Source organism: Adiantum capillus-veneris, chromosome 3, assembly GCF_014529385.1.
Source record: "Adiantum capillus-veneris isolate H3 chromosome 3, ASM1452938v2, whole genome shotgun sequence".
NCBI lineage: Eukaryota > Viridiplantae > Streptophyta > Polypodiopsida > Polypodiales > Pteridaceae > Adiantum > Adiantum capillus-veneris.
Genome location: NC_140933.1, coordinates 17939985 through 17956733, shown reverse-complemented (window position 1 = coordinate 17956733; position 16749 = coordinate 17939985).

The following is a 16749-nucleotide window of genomic DNA, read 5'->3' as shown; positions in this document are numbered from 1 at the left end:
AGAGGAAAATGATAAAGTGGAAGAGAGAGTGTGGCTGCATAGCATGGGAAAACTGGGGTCCACTAATAAAATCATAGCTCACAGCTCGTAGCTCAAACAAATATGGAAAAATTTGAGGCAAAAGTTCAGCCCACGAGCTACAACTTTTGTTTGTATCACCTTTTCAAATTCGGAGAGCAAGTGAACTTTAAAAATTCAGCAAAACCGACCGTTTTTTTCCACTGCACAAGGTCCTTGTGGGGTCCTTCTTTGGATGATTCTTTTGAATACCTCCAAGAGTGAGCCCTCCATAGTGCATGTATGCATGCCACCTACCCTTGACCTTATTTGGTAGGTCTATAATTGAAGATATTGTTGAGATTATGATATAAGTGAATAGTACAACTAAGAAAATCAAATATTGAGGGGTCTAAAAAATATGTACATGTCAAATATAAATAATATAAGTGGAAAAAATATAAAGGGGTCAAAAGAAATCTCTCTCATTATGAGGCTACCATAAAAAGATAAATATTTTTGGTGTTCTAATTTTTTAGAAAAAAAAAACAAAATAGATGTAGGAAGGGAAAAATCACAATAGTGAAAAAATATACACATAAATAAAACTAGTTTTTTTGGATATTTGTTGGGGTGGAGTTACACCAAATATAAGAGAAGCTTACATGAAAATATTTCTATATGGAATAAAGAGTATGAAAAATGGTAAGAAAAAATTGTGGTAATGGTGAGGCAATGTATAGAGCATAAATAGCACACACCTAGGTAGAAATATTTAAATAAATACCAAAATAATTATGAAAAAATCTTTTATTTAGGCCCTATATACAAAGAAATATTTACATACGCATGGGCCATAATATACTTATATTTTTTATTTTATTTTATTTTTTTGGCTCAACTAGCCCAATGACTAGCTAATTGAGGGTTTTTTAAGAAGATATGGGAAAAGTCCCGTGACTCACGCACGCCTATGTATAGTGAAATGGTAGGGATAGCCACACTGTTTGGGTGATTTTGGTAGGGTGAGGTAACTCACTGTGGCAATTACAAAGAGCTGAAAAAACGGCTATCATTAGCCCTCCCCCTGGATGATGGTATATTCATGTACCATCATAGAGCATCTTTTCCAAAGAGAGTGCTTCAGAGTCCTTGACGAGATTTTTATTGTTTGGCCCCTCAGAATTTTGGCTAGAGTTACACTCATGCTTCATGTAACAATACTTACATGAGACAGTGGCCTTTTGACAGATCTTTGGTAGATCCTTTGGTAGAAGGCGACTCAAATAGGGCTTCAAGCGATACCCGTTTACTCTCCTGGAGTGCTCTTTACCATTCAAGTCCATAAGCTGATAGTAACTTGAATTGAAAGCCTTCTTGACTATGTATGGCCCTTGCCATCTTGTTTCAAATTTGGCATCAAAACGATTATCGAGTCGATTGTCATACCTTAGCACAAGATCTCCTTCATTGATGCCTTTGTCCTTCAGTTTCTTGTCAAGCTTCTCCTTTGTCTGTGTGGCTTTCCTCTTATAGCACTCGTATGCTGCTTCTCTTTTCCACTCAAGCTCAACTAAGGTAAGAAGTCGATCCATCCATGCTTCTTGATCATCTTGTGCTGATTTTCCATGAAGTCGCATTGTTGGAATGTTTAGCTCAATTGGCTGTAAAGCCTCTTGACCATAGACCAAGTGAAATGGTGTGAACTCCGTGGCTTCCCTATATGTGGTTCGATACGCCCACAAGGCACCATCCAAGAAGTCATCCCACAACTTTGTCTTGTTTTTCACCATCTTTCTAATGATGCCTGCAATGACACCATTAGCTTTTTCTACCAAACCATTTGATTGGGGATAGTAGGGTGTACTGTGACGATGTAGAATGTGAAGTTCTTCACAGACTTCTGTGAGCAATCCCTTTCTAAACCGTGGACCATTATCAGAAAAAATCTCCAAAGGTGTGCCAAATCTACAACAAATGTGAGTGTAGACGAATTTGCTCACTGTCTTCTCATTTACCTTTGCTACACTTTGTGCTTCCACCCACCTAGTCATATAGTCTACAGCCACTAGAATGTAGAGTTTACCATTTTTTGTCCTAGGCAGAGGACCCATAGCATCAATGCCCCACTTTTCAAACGGTCCATTTGCAAGCACGATTTGCCTTGGACCATAAACCAATCTTCTATTCCCATTTACCTGACAATTGTGACAACTTTTACACCAATGTTGGACATCCACATGCAGACTTGGCCAAACATATCCCGCAAGCAAAATCTTCTTCACAGTTAATTCTTGGGCAAAATGACCACCACATGCTTCTTCATGCAAACCTTTTAGAATGGCTGGAATTTCCTCAATAGTTGGTACTCTTCTGCATACTTGATCCCTCCCTCTTTGATAGAGGGAGCCTTCTAGGAAGAGATATGCGCTTGCCTTCTTCATGAGTCTCCTCTTCTGAGCCTTAGTCTTGTGGAAACTCGCCCTTTAAAATGTAGCTAATAATGGGAGTCAATGACTCCCATACCTGGTATCTCGGTTGCTTGACAGTTGCTGCCACCATGATGACCTGCACTTCTTTCTCAACACATGTAACTACTTGCTGTGCAAGTAAATCGGCATCTTCATTCTGTTTCCTAGGAATATGATATAGTTGCACTTCTTCAAATTGATTAAACAATCTACGAATGGCATGAACTTTTGTCCGTAAGCTTTCATTCTTGCATGCCCAAATGCCTAAAATCTGTTTAACAATGAGAAGTGCATCTCCCTTTACCATGAGGCGTTGTATCCCTTGGCCAATGCACATCTTCAAACCATGAATTAGTGTGTCGTATTCTGCTTCATTGTTGCTAGCTGAACTTGGTAGATTGAACTTCTCTTTCATGACCACCTCTCCACTTGGGTTGAGTAACACTAGCCCTCCCCCTGCTTTTCCTGTGGCTCGACGAAAAGCTCCATCAAAGAACAAGGTAAAAGCATTAGGAATACTTTTTGGTGGTGGCAATGGTATGGTCTTTACTTCAAGCACCTTAATCTCCTTTTCATGCACCCTATAAGTGAGAATCCCTGCCAATTGTGCACGCACACTATCTTCTACCTTGAAAGAGTATTGAAACTCTTGCAACTCCATAATCCACTTTGAGATCCTAGTACTAAGATTCATTTGAGATGACACCCAAGGGAACAAATTCTTTGCGGTGAGGATTACAAAAGGTTTTGGGAGCAAGTAGGATCTAAACTTCCTTATCGCAAACATGAGAGAAAGCATCATGAGTTCTGCCTCCGTGTAGCCTCTCTCTAAAGCATTCATGACCCTACTAGCAAAGTAGATGGGCCGCATCCTGGTACTATAGGGATCTTGTTGTAGCAAAACTGCACCAATTGTTTCTTTCCCAGCACTAGAGCTAACAAAGAATGTGTACTCCCAACAAGGAGGCATGAGTGTTGGTAGCTCTGACAAAATGGCTTTAATGTTACAAAAATACTCTTCAAGCTCATCAGACCATGCAAATTCTAGTTGTTGTGTCAACTTTTGCAAAGGGTGAAGTAACTCCGAGGCTAAGTGAATGAAGCGTGACACATACTTCACCTTTTGAATGAATGAGATGACCTCCTTAAGACTCTTGGGTGATGGTAGCTCAATAAGAGCCTTTGCCTTTGAAGGATCCACTTCAATGCCTTTGTAAGAAACTTTATGACCAAGCAAGATTACTTCATCCTCACCTATATGGCACTTTTCGGGGTTGAGTTGACCTCCCATGTCGTAGAGCTTTTTTAAACCTTCTTCTACCCTTTGTAGATGCAATGATTTTGAGCTATAAATGCAAAAATCATCAATAAAAACCCTAATGGACTTTCCAAAGAATGCTTGAAACACCATGTTCATGAAGCGTTGGAAAGTTGCAGGAGCATTTGTCAGGCCAAATGGCATGACTCTAAAAGCATAACAACCCCAAGGAGTGATAAAGGTTTTTTTCAATTGATCCTCCAATGCGATACCTATTTGAAAGTAACCCGAGTAGCCATCACACACAGTGTACTTCTCATGACCAGCTACTTCATTTAGTATCTCATCCTGAAATGGGAGGGGAAAGTGATCTCTTTTTGTTGCCTCATTAAGTGGACGATAATCCACACACACCCTCCACTTGCCGTTTTTCTTAGGAGTGACAACAACGGGAGAGACCCACTCTGAATTCTCCACTGGATAAATGAAACCTGCTGCTAGAAGCTTTCTTACCTCCTTGAGTAGAGCCTGCTCCTTAATGACTCCTAGCCTTCGTAGCTTTTGAGCCTTAGGTGTGGCCTCTGGCTTCAACTCAATCTTGTGTTGAACAACATCTACTCCACGCACATCGGTGTAGTCTTTAGCAAAAAGCCTCGTAAATTTCCTTAGCACACATTTGAACTCCTCTCTTTCATCCTTTGTAAGTGTTGTAGACAACATACCTTCTAAAATTCCTTCATCTTCCACCTTTTGGTTCTCTTGGGAACCTACCTCTTCCAAACCTCGACAAGAGGTCTCTTGGTTGCTTGGCTTAAACCTTACCCCCATGACTTCGATGGAAGACTCCTCTTCAGTAATGCTGCTACTACTTTCTTCTTCTGAAGTGCTATCGGTCCAACCTTCTTCCGTCTCACTTTGAGATGATTCTTCATGGAGCTCCTCTTGGCGTTGCTCCTTCATGTCAAAGACAACCTTCTTATGATTGTCATTCCTGCAAATTAATTTCCCACTCTCCCAATCCTGCAAAGCTCGCATTTTCATTAGCCATGTTCTTCCTAGGATAAATGGATAACCACTTCCCTTGGTCGACATAACATAAAAATCCACTGCCTTCTTAATGCCAAAGGCCTCCACAAAAACATTTTTACAAATGCCTACGCACCTAGCCTTGCTATTGTTTGCCATTTTCACTTTGATTTCAGGTGTCTCATGGATGTGCATGCCTAGTCTTTGCATGAGCCCTTCTGTCATGATGCAAATTTGTGCACCCCCATCCACTAGACCTTTCCTAACCAATCTTCCTTTTATGTAACAATCTAGCACAGGTGTAATATTCTCGTTCATTTCAGCATGTGCAATTTTTACAACAGGAAAACTCTCTTTTACCTTTCTCCTAGTGCTAACTGCCTTTGTTAAATCCCTCCTAACTTGTGGGCATAATGCAAGAAACTGAGGCCATGAGATATCAGGACCCTTACCTCGCATGTCTTCCAACAGGTTGTATGTAGCCATACCATGTCCAAGAGGGAAGTCTTGGAGATTGATACGATGTCGAGTCCTCTTAGCTTCCTTGGTCTCCTTTGCCTTCTTGCCTTGTCCATGGTCACTCTGTGGAGGGACACCCTCTTTCTCTTTACCTTTTCCTCGGACACGCTTAATGCCATTGGCTTCCATGTCAACCTCATTTGAATTTGTCACCTCTACCACATGCACATTTGGATCTGGCAAAGGTGGAACTCCTTCTACCCCTTGTGGAGGTGGTCTTGGTCCATTTGGCCTTTGTAGAAGCCTTGGTTGTTGACCAGCTCCTTCTCCTGCATTCATCAATGGGTAATTCATGTTAGGTCTCCCTGGCTCTCCACGGGGCCAAGGACAATTATACATCCCATGTCCAGACTCTCCGCAATTCCAACATTGCAAGACTCTCCTAGGTCGTGGATCTCGCTCTTCAGACTTCTTTGCTTGTCCCTTTGGACCTACAGCTTGTGCAAGGTGAATTGACAGGCTACTTAAAGATTCGTTTAACTTCTCAATTACTTCCGCCGTTACCTTAGGAAGATCTATCGATGTTGATGCTTGTGACTTACCTTTGGGTCTAAGACCTTCTATTGGAACCTCTCCCCCTTAAGCACTTGAGTTTCCTATATTTCTCAGCAGCCCTAGTTTCAGCTGCATCAAAGGTAGCAGGTGCACCCGCCTCAACTTTTACCTTAAGGTCAGGAAAGAGTCCGGCTATGAACCTCTCCTTCTTTAGAAATTCTGCACCATCACCAGGGTTAGCAACATTTCGTATCCATAGAGCCCAAAGACGTAGAAACTCTTGCTTGTACAAGTAGTAGTCATCTAAGTCTTTTTGCTTATGAGAAAGAATGTCTTGCCATAATTTTTGAGTGTATTGGGGATCAAAGAAGTATTTCTTGAAACGATTCAAAACTCTGTGTAATTCCCCTTAACTTCCTCACGCAAAGAGTCAAACCAAGTGCTAGCATCTTTCCTAAGGACCACCTCAAACATTTCTACACGTTCTTGATCAGTTATTATCCTCTTGATACGGCAAGACATCTTGAAATTCGCTAAAAATAATTCTGCATCCTCTCCAGGCTCTCCAAAGAAAAGAGGATACCCAGACATTTGGCGTTGGCTTTCCATTGAATTGATTTCAAAGTGACACCCGTTTTTGTTTTTCTTTCTTAAAAAGATTTACACAATAATGTTTTCTAGCTTGCAATCTATTCTACAACAAAATAAAGATATTCACATCAAACGACCTATGATAATCAATAAGAGGTAGGATGACAGGGTTTGGTGATGCGAGAATTTCTCCTACTCTTTGGGCACCAAACATGAACACCATACGTTGTTGAAAATGGATTTTCCTACTAATTGCAATGTTTATTCTAATGTGTGGAGTGAAATGGAAGGGGAAAACCTCTATTCCTGGGACATTATCCATGGTCTATGCATGACCTAATGCTTAAAACAAAACAAAAATATAGACGTCCAAACTAAGGTCGTACCTAATGAGAGGCAAAATAAAAGGATTTACTGAAGCATTTATCTCGGCCAACCTAAGAGGACCTAAAATTCTACGAATGACACGTTGAAATTGCAACTTAGTACTAACAATTATGTGTACCTTTTGCCTTGCAATGGGAATGAAGGGATCATACAAATTTTCGTGATTCATGCAAACTACTTGACTATGCTAAAGGTTGGTTCTACACAAAAATACACAAGCCTTCCTCAGTGGGGGCACCGATTTGAAGCGGTCCGGGGCGGGCAACAAGAAGAGCAACCTCTAGACACCCTTCAAGGCTCCCATGCTGCTCAATTGGGTTGGGGTTGGAAAAACAACAAACACACACACAAACCCGCAACCTAACCCTACACAAATTTGGGGCACCACCTAGTTTTGGATGCGAACTAGGACGCGTAAAGAGAGAGAGAGAGAGAGAGAGAGAGAGAGAGAGAGAGAGAGAGAGAGAGAGAGAGAGATAGTGCTCGGGCTGCTTTGAAACGTATCGGCAATGATCAAGCAAACACAATTATATATGTAAGAAAGAGAGAGAAGGGGGAGGGGGTGTTTGTTGCACTAATACCTTCTTACAAATCTGTCATGACCAATCAAAGTGATATTAGTATTTGTTCAACATAGCTTGAGTAAATTACACCACAACACATCACAAGAAAAGCCACCCCACTCACTGTCTTAAGGCCAGGGGAGTCCTCTCCACCCTGTCGCCCTCTTACAGTATGTGGGATTTATGGCTAAATTGATGACAACACTAGAGACAAGCTATCAAGAACTTAACCAAAAAAAAAAAAACACCAAGACACTTACACATCATTGTTGTCCATTACTTCACGTGGGAAGAGAGACAAAGTATCCAAGCTTAGTCCAAATCCACCCTCCTTGATTCAGCAAATGTTGGGCTTACACTAGTAGGAGAAATGATAGATTTCTACTCTCAATTGAGTGATCACTCTCTCTCTTACAATGGCATAGAGTTCCCTTGCTAATCCCCTATTACAACACATGCAAATGCATAAGACAATGAGCTTCCACTCAAGAGCTCCTTCTAGAGAGGTTGAGCTTGGCTTCTCAAGCTATAGCATAGTGCTCTTGCTTATGGCTCCCCCCTTTTTGTGCTAGCTACACCCTCCTTTTTATAGCAATTTTGAAGGCTAGGGTTACTCCTTTAACCATGGTTGGGTTAGATTTTTAGCAATTTATCTAATTTCTTTTGCTTGGAATTATCAAGAAGTTGGTGGGGAAAGAGAGAGGAGAGAAATGGAGGTGATAGGACTTTTCATAGTGGGTTTGTGTTAGTAGAGTTAGTATTAATTTACAAATGGAATTGGATATTTACAATGGGAGTATCCATGTAGGATACAAATAAGGAAGAAAAACTCTTAAAAGGTAAGAAAAGGTGGATTTCTTACAAGGTTGATGCTCCAAGTGTCTTGACTAGGGCCAATTTTGACGCTTGTTGACGGTACATTTTTTCTCCACTCTGGACCTTCCTTGAGAGACAAGGTAATTGAAGCTGAGTAATCAACCACCATGATGCTGTCTTTTAAGAGAAGAGGCTGAATTTTGTGGTTTTTTGATAGATATGGGTAAATTGGAAGAGGAAAAATGAGACTAGGTGGTCAAGTTTGGAATGGAATTGTGTGTGGGAGGTATGAGTTCACCATGGTTTCTCTTATTCTTCAAGGTTGAGGAGAAGGTGAGTAGGGTGCAGAGAGGAGTGGTGAGAGAGGTGGGGATGATGAGTGGAAAAGTGTGTGTGAAAGAGGAAAATGATAAAGTGGAAGAGAGAGTGTGGCTGCATAGCATGGGAAAACTGGGGTCCACTAATAAAATCATAGCTCACAGCTCGTAGCTCAAAAAAATATGGAAAAATTTGAGGCAAAAGTTCAGCCCACGAGCTACAACTTTTGTTTGTATCACCTTTTTAAATTCGGAGAGCAAGTGAACTTTAAAAATTCAGCAAAACCGACCGTTTTTTTCCACTGCACAAGGTCCTTGTGGGGTCCTTCTTTGGATGATTCTTTTGAATACCTCCAAGAGTGAGCCCTCCATAGTGCATGTATGCATGCCACCTACCCTTGACCTTATTTGGTAGGTCTATAATTGAAGATATTGTTGAGATTATGATATAAGTGAATAGTACAACTAAGAAAATCAAATATTGAGGGGTCTAAAAAATATGTACATGTCAAATATAAATAATATAAGTGGAAAAAAATATAAAGGGGTCAAAAGAAATCTCTCTCATTATGAGGCTACCATAAAAAGATAAATATTTTTGGTGTTCTAATTTTTTAGAAAAAAAAACAAAATAGATGTAGGAAGGGAAAAATCACAATAGTGAAAAAATATACACATAAATAAAACTAGTTTTTTTGGATATTTGTTGGGGTGGAGTTACACCAAATATAAGAGAAGCTTACATGAAAATATTTCTATATGGAATAAAGAGTATGAAAAATGGTAAGAAAAAATTGTGGTAATGGTGAGGCAATGTACAGACCATAAATAGCACACACCTAGGTAGAAATATTTAAATAAATACCAAAATAATTATGAAAAAATCTTTTATTTAGCAATATACAAAGAAATATTTACATACGCATGGGCCATAATATACTTATATTTTTTATTTTATTTTATTTTTTTGGCTCAACTAGCCCAATGACTAGCTAATTGAGGGTTTTTTAAGAAGATATGTGAAAAGTCCCGTGACTCACGCACGCCTATGTACAGTGAAATGGTAGGGATAGCCACAGTGTTTGGGTGATTTTGGTAGGGTGAGGTAACTCACTGTGGCAATTACAAAGAGCCGAAAAAACGGCTATCAATAGTTTGTCGATGTGACATAGAGGTGGTGAGGGCAAAGGGAGCTGTCGATGTGGAGTTTTGGGGGGTGAGGAATATTGGAGGAGTATCTAAAAGAAACCTAATTTCTTTAATAGTGGGTGAGTATGCTAGGAGTATATTTCAACGATTTTAAAAATTAAATTCTATAGAAAGTATATTATAAGGGAGGCTTTAATAGTAGCTAGTCTCCCCATCACGTGCCTTTTAACTCCTGTTTGCATGCTCAAAGCTCTCTCTCTCTCTCTCTCTCTCTCTCTCTCTCTCTCTCTCTCTCACACACACACACACACACACACACACACACACACACACACACACACACACACACACACACACTCGTGCTACATGCATTCAAAACAATCGCTATTGCTACTATGACATAGATTTGTAATTGGAAGTGCCAACCTCCTTTTCCTAAGCTCTTTATTGAGCCATAGCAAATTATCTCCTATCCAAAGAGACTCTAAGGATGGGGTATGTCTGGTGTGCTGGGCAGCTTGGGTTTATCTTGGGGGCGTGATTATCACACCATTAAGAGGGATCCAACATGTCACTGTATTTAATTGGCATTGCTGAGACAAGCTCTCCACAATCTCTCTCTCTCTCTCTCTCTCTCTCTCTCTCTCTCTCTCTCTCTCTCTCAAGATCCTAATGATTGTGATGGATGGGGAGCTGGATATGGCAAGGATTGAGATAGAGAAGGTGCACATAGTGGTTGCAGAGGAAGTCCAAGAGATGACCAAAATAAAGAGGAAGTGTGCAGAGGGCCTAGAGCGGAGAAGAAGAGGGTTTTTTTGGGGGGGATGGGGAGGGAATCTTCCCAATATTTTTTATGTAAAATTGTTGGATTATAGTGCAAATGTTGTGAATGCAGAGAGAGAGAGAGAGAGAGAGAGAGAGAGAGAGAGAGAGAGAGAGAGAGAGAGAGAGAGAGAGAGAGAGAGAGAGAGAGAGAGAGAGAACTCTTGCTACTCTCAAATCGTGCCCTTTTTACCCGGGCTCAGAAAACCTCCACATCAACACCCTCTTTCTCTGAAGAGGCAGTGCCAACAAATGGTAAATGCCGCTTGGTGTGGTGAAGGTTCACATGGTAATTGTAGGAGTGTGAATGCTATCATCGAGTCTAAGCAACTAAAGATGACTTGTCCAACTTGCGACCCTTGACTATGCTCAACAGAGCTTACAAGATCATGGCTAAAGCAATGGCCAACAAGATATGCATTCTCCTCATGAAATGGATTTCCAAGGAACAAAAAGGATTAATCAAAAGAAGAAAACTTGTAGAGGCAATAATCTCTCTGCGGGAAGGTTTTGAGCATGCAACAGAGTCACGACAAAAAATTGTGTTTATGAAAATTGATTGTGATAAGGCCTATAACATGCTGGAAATGGCCATTTATATAGAGATGTATGGAGACATGGGCTTTGGGGACAGAATGGTTCTGTTCATCCAAGCACTTTGTGGGGGTTGTCTTGGCGGAGTGTGTGTGTGTGAGGAGAAGAGAATTGGGGGGAAGGGGATGAAGCACAGAGAGATTGGGTTAGTGGAGAGGAAAGTGAGAGAAGTCAACTCTTTCACTTTCTCTCTCTATATTGATTAGGGAAAAGTAAGAGTAAGGGTGGTTTCCCACGGCCACCTGGCCTACATCCCAAAAACCTCCCACTTGAAGGTCATGGTGGCCAATAGTGGCATCATTATAGTTAGACTATACAAAGTTGATGAAGCATCACCTAGGCTTCATCCTACACCTATAAGCTATGCAATGTGTAAATTACTCCGAGGCTAGGGCTCTTTGTGAGAGAATCTGTAGGGTTGTCGTCATTGTGAACCTTGACAAGCTCGATGTGCTTGCCAGTCAATGCATCTCGTATGACATGGTATCTGACCTCTATGTGTTTCAACTTTGAGTGAAACAGGATTCTTTGCCAAAGCAATGGCACTCTGACTATCACAATGCACTAATGGAACCTCGTGAATGCCCAAATCTCCCACTAGATGAGCTAACCATATGGTTTCCTTGCTTACGTCAGACGCAACAACATATTCTGCCTCAGTGGGGTAGACAAAGACGTGCAATCTTGGATACACAATCTCCAAGAGATAGCTGCTCCAACAAATATGAACACATAGCTAAATGTGGATCTTCTACAATCCACGCTTCCCGCATAATCCGCATCCGTGTAACCTACAATAGATGCATCGTTGTTTCCGAAGCGTAAACACTTGCTAGCTGTACCCTTCAATTTTCTTCACTGCTTCCCAATGCTTCTTGCCAATGTTTGCCATGTATCTACTAACCACTCCCATTGCATGTGCAATGTCTAGTCTTGTGGCTACCATAGCATACATCAAACTGCCAATTGCTGAAGAATATGGCACTTTCTCCATTTCCTCTTTCTCAACAACTGTCTTGTGAGAATCTTCCTTGCTAAGTTTGGAGTATGCTTGCATTAGTGTACCCAGTGACTTCCCCCCTACATACTAAAACATTGTAAGAATTTGTGGATGTACTTTTCTTGAGATAATTCAAGAATTCCATGTTGCCTGTCTCTCTTGATCAAGGATTTAAAATTTACGTAATCACTCAAAATTAGAGTGAACATCAAGTTGGAAAGGTGAATCTTTTGTTAACGTTGACAAAGTCATGCATTTAAATTATTGGATGAAGGGGGACGAAACCAATTCAAGAATTTTTGATACCACTGCCTTGAACCTTGCTTGAGACCATAGAGTGCCTTTTTAAGTCTACAAACCAATTCTGCCCTCGTTGGCTTTTGGACATACGAAGCCCTTTGGTTTTTTCACGTAGACATCTTCATCTAGATCCCCGTGAAGAAATGTTGTGTTCACGTCCATTTTGACAAGTTCCATGTCCTGGATAGAAACCAAGCCAAGCATGAAGTGTTGTAGTCATCTTGACTATTGGAGAGAAAATCTCATCAAAATCCACACCTTTTTGCCGCTTGAAACCCTTGGCAACTAGACGATCCTTGTACCTAGGCTTGGGATCTTCTGATGTATACTTCTTCTTGTATACCCACTTACAAGGTAAAACATTTTTTCCTTTTGGTAATTCAACCAAATCTCATGTCTCATTAGCCACAATCAAATTGTATTTTGATTGCATAGCCTGCTCCCATTTAACACTATCGTCTATTTGTATAGCTTCTTTGTAGCAGGTTGGCTCTCCACTGTTAGTGACCAAAATGTGATGTATACCCGGCTCAAACTTCTTGGGTGCATATGATACTCTTACAGAGCGTCTCAGTGCCTGACTGTTGGACTCTGCCCGCTTCGGAGCAACAGTAGTATCTTGCACTTGAGGAGTAGGTGCAACACTATTGAACTGAGTTGGTTCGAAGGCTACATCCTCTTAACGAGTGCATATGTAAACTTCTTTAATGGGCTTCTTGTGCATTTTTGATTCATTGAAAATCACACGTGAGCTACGAATGACTTTGTTGGATTCTGGGTGTCAGAGACGATAGCCCATCTCTCCATTTGCACCGTAGCTGATAAAAATGCATTTGTGTGACCTGGGATCTAACTTGCGACGAAGTTCTTTGGACACATGTGCATATGCCTCCCATCCAAATACACATAAATGCTCGTAGCTTGGCGTTTTCCCAGTCCATAATTTCTCTGGAATTTTAAAATTCAAAGGAGAACTAGGTGACCTGTTGATGATGTGCAATGCTGTTAGAATAGCTTCCCCCCAAAACTCTGGAGTAAGCTTTGCCATAGACATCATAGAGATAACTCTCTCTTGAATCATGCGATTCATTCTTTCAGCTATCCCATTTTGTGAAGGTGTGTATGGACCAGTTAACTACCAATGAATGCCTCTTCGATTGCAAAAATCCTTGAAGTGTGTGGAGACGTATTCTCCACCATTGTCCGTGCGAAAAGCTTTGAGCTTTTCTCTTGATTGGTTCTCAACCATGGAGAGGAATTTTTGGACCGTAGAAAAGACCTCTTCCTTATGCTTAAGGAAATACACCCACACCTTTCTGGTAGAATCATCTATGAGCGTGAGAAAGTAGTTTCCCCCCCCTAGAGTTTTGTGTGGCATTGGACCACACAAATCATTGTGCACTAAGTCTAGGGGTTCGCCTAGTTTCTTGTTTAATAGCGAAGATGTCAACCTAGTATGTTTTCCATATAGACAATGCTCACACAATAGAAAGTTTGTGTAATCTAACACAGGTAAGTAGCCAAAACACTGAAGTGTTTAATTCCCTTTTGGCTAATATGCCCTAACCAGCTATGCCACAACTCAAAAGACGGTAGCTCGGTAACATAGATAGAGTGTTCATCGACACTTAAAACAAACATAGAGTACAGGGATCCATTTTTATGACCTTTCATCATGACAAGGTTGTTCTTGCGGATCAGCCAAGAACAATTACCGAAAAAACTGTAGTGTAGCCAAGATCATCCAGTTGCCCTATAGAAATCAAGCTCTTTGTAAGCTTAGACACATGTCTGACATTCTGCAACACAAAAGTAGTGCCATTATGCATCTGAAGTTTCACATCACCAATGCCAATAACGTCAAGCTCATAGGAATCACCAAGCTTGACTATGCCATGCATGGATGCATAAGCGATAAATCACTCTCTATGTGGTGTGACATGAAAACTTGCAACAGAATCGAGAATCCAATTCTGTGCATAGCCCTCATCCTGTGCAACCAAAGCATCTGGAGTGAGATCTCAAGTGAAAATGAGAACATCTGAGGGATCTGTTGTCACCTCTGCATGAATCTCTATCGGCATAATGTTTATCACTGGAGGAGCATCCTCTACTATAATGGTAGGTATGGGAGACTCAACCACATTGAGCTCTCTCAACCTTTAACATACTTTTACCTTTGCCAGAATTATCTTTTTGCTTTTCTTTAAAAAAATCTCTTAGGAAAATATGACAATTCTTTTTGTAGTGGCGCTTCATATGGAAATAGTAACACTCGATATTTCTGGCACTGCGGTCGCTACTTGAGTTCTTGTGTTTGCTAGGACTACAAGGATTTTGCTTTCTACTTTTGCTTTTGTATTTGTTCCTATCATGGCCTCTTGCCTTTGTTGAAGTGCCAGCCATATATGCATCTCCGTGACTAGCACCGTCAAGAGATTTACATCGAATTTCTTTAGTGAGCAACACATTTGTGACATCATTGAACACTAACTTGTCATTCGGAGCCGAATTGCTAATGGATGTGCAAAAGACATCCCAATGTGCATCACACACACACTTTTTTTCTTGCTTGATTTGTTGCCCTTTGAAGACTTTTACTTTGTTAGGAAATGAATTCCAAGCTTTTCAAAAGCCTAAGGTTAACATCAAGGCAAAAAAAGTCTCCAGCTTCCATTGTTGTAGACAGCCATACCTTTAAAAAATTCCCTTTGGATTCCATGCTCACAATCCTTAAGCTTTTCCAAAATCAAACATTGTAGTTCAATTTCAAAGCAAAAGACAAAGATTTGTTTTTTGTGTTTGTTCAAAATCATTGTTTCTACAGAGATACCATGGCTACTCTCAAAGATTCCCTCTTCTCCTTGAGAGGGGCTATGCACGCAAGGAAATCCAAGATCCACAATCTCGCCCTATCGATGCCGTGGATCTACCCCGAATCACTCCGATCCGGTGCTGCAAAGCACCGAGATCCATCTCAACTCTGTTGCAGCTGAGAGACCACTGCCACCGCCTAGCCGTAGCTCTCATACCAATTGTGGGGGTTATCTTGACGGAGTGTGTGTGAGGAATGCATGCAAGAGAGGGGAGGAGAATGGGGGGAAGGGGATGAAGCAGGGAGAGTTTGGGTTAGTGGAGAGGAAAATGAGAGAAGTCAATTCTCTCACTTTCTCTCCCTATATTGATTAGGGAAAAGTAAGAGTAAGGGTGGTTTCCCACGGCCACCTGGCCAACATCCCAACACACTTATGGGCAATGCAAGAGCTAGAGCATCATTGAATGGCAGCTTGTCAGGTGTGTTTGGGCTTGCAAGATTAGTTCGACAAGGTTGCGCGCTTGCTCCTCTTCTGTTTGCGATTGTAGCTGACTCCCTTAACTGTTCGGTGAATGATAGGATGGCTCGTGGGCTCATCAAGGGGATTTTCCTCCCGGGTTCAAATATACAACAATGTCTCTCTCAGTTTGCAGATGATACCAATGCTCTATTAGCCAGTGATGATTCCACTCTCGTAGAATTCTAGGAAGTGATGAAAGTCCTTTGTATGGCCTTTGGATCCCTAGTCAAGCATAGTAAAATGGGGATTATCTCGCACCACTCTTTCCCTAATTGGATTTCACGGGTCGGGTGTAAAATCAACAATGAAGGCTAAATTTTTAATACTTTTTAGGCTAGATGGGACTGGGTTTGCAACAAATTCCAAGCCAATATGAACAGATGGAACAACTTTCATAATTCTCATGTAGGAAGAGTTAGTAGTAATCAACCACTTCTTGAACACATATGTGTGGTTCTTGTTTGGCTGTTGGAGACCAGCCGACTACCACCTGATTAGAATATCCAAAATTTGTAGGATTCAGGGTCAATCCTTGGGATTTTCATCTTATTCGGCTCTTTCCTATCAAGTTAGTATGGACACTTCAATCCCCCCCTTTGGAATTAGAGCGTTCACTTGGACCAGGAGGTTCAAGCTAAATACCCCAATCTAGAAGGAGAGCATCGTCGCCTCATCCCTCCCCAATACCCTCAACAAACGATAGAATTTTAAATTCTCTCCCAAAAAGCAGTGGGAGTTCAAGATTAGGAACATTTGGTCCAAGGCCATTGAACCCAATAACTATTTGCTCCTCTGTCTGATTTTACATAAATCTACATGGATAGGAAAAAGGGACATGCAAGGTAACGTCAGTTTAGGGACCTGCTATAGATGTAAAAAGGTTGTGGAGGATATCGTCATCCCTCTCTGGCTTGTCCTAAAAACAAAGTTATTAATCCGTCTAACTAATACCCTAGACTTCACCCCCTCGTGGAAAGAATTATTACTGGGAGACTATGCAGGTGTCCTAACCATTTTTTGGAATCTGTCTAGAGCTGAATTTCTATGGCTTATCTGGCAAACAAAAAATTGCTTAATTTTTGAAGATACTTACAAGACTCATAGTCTAG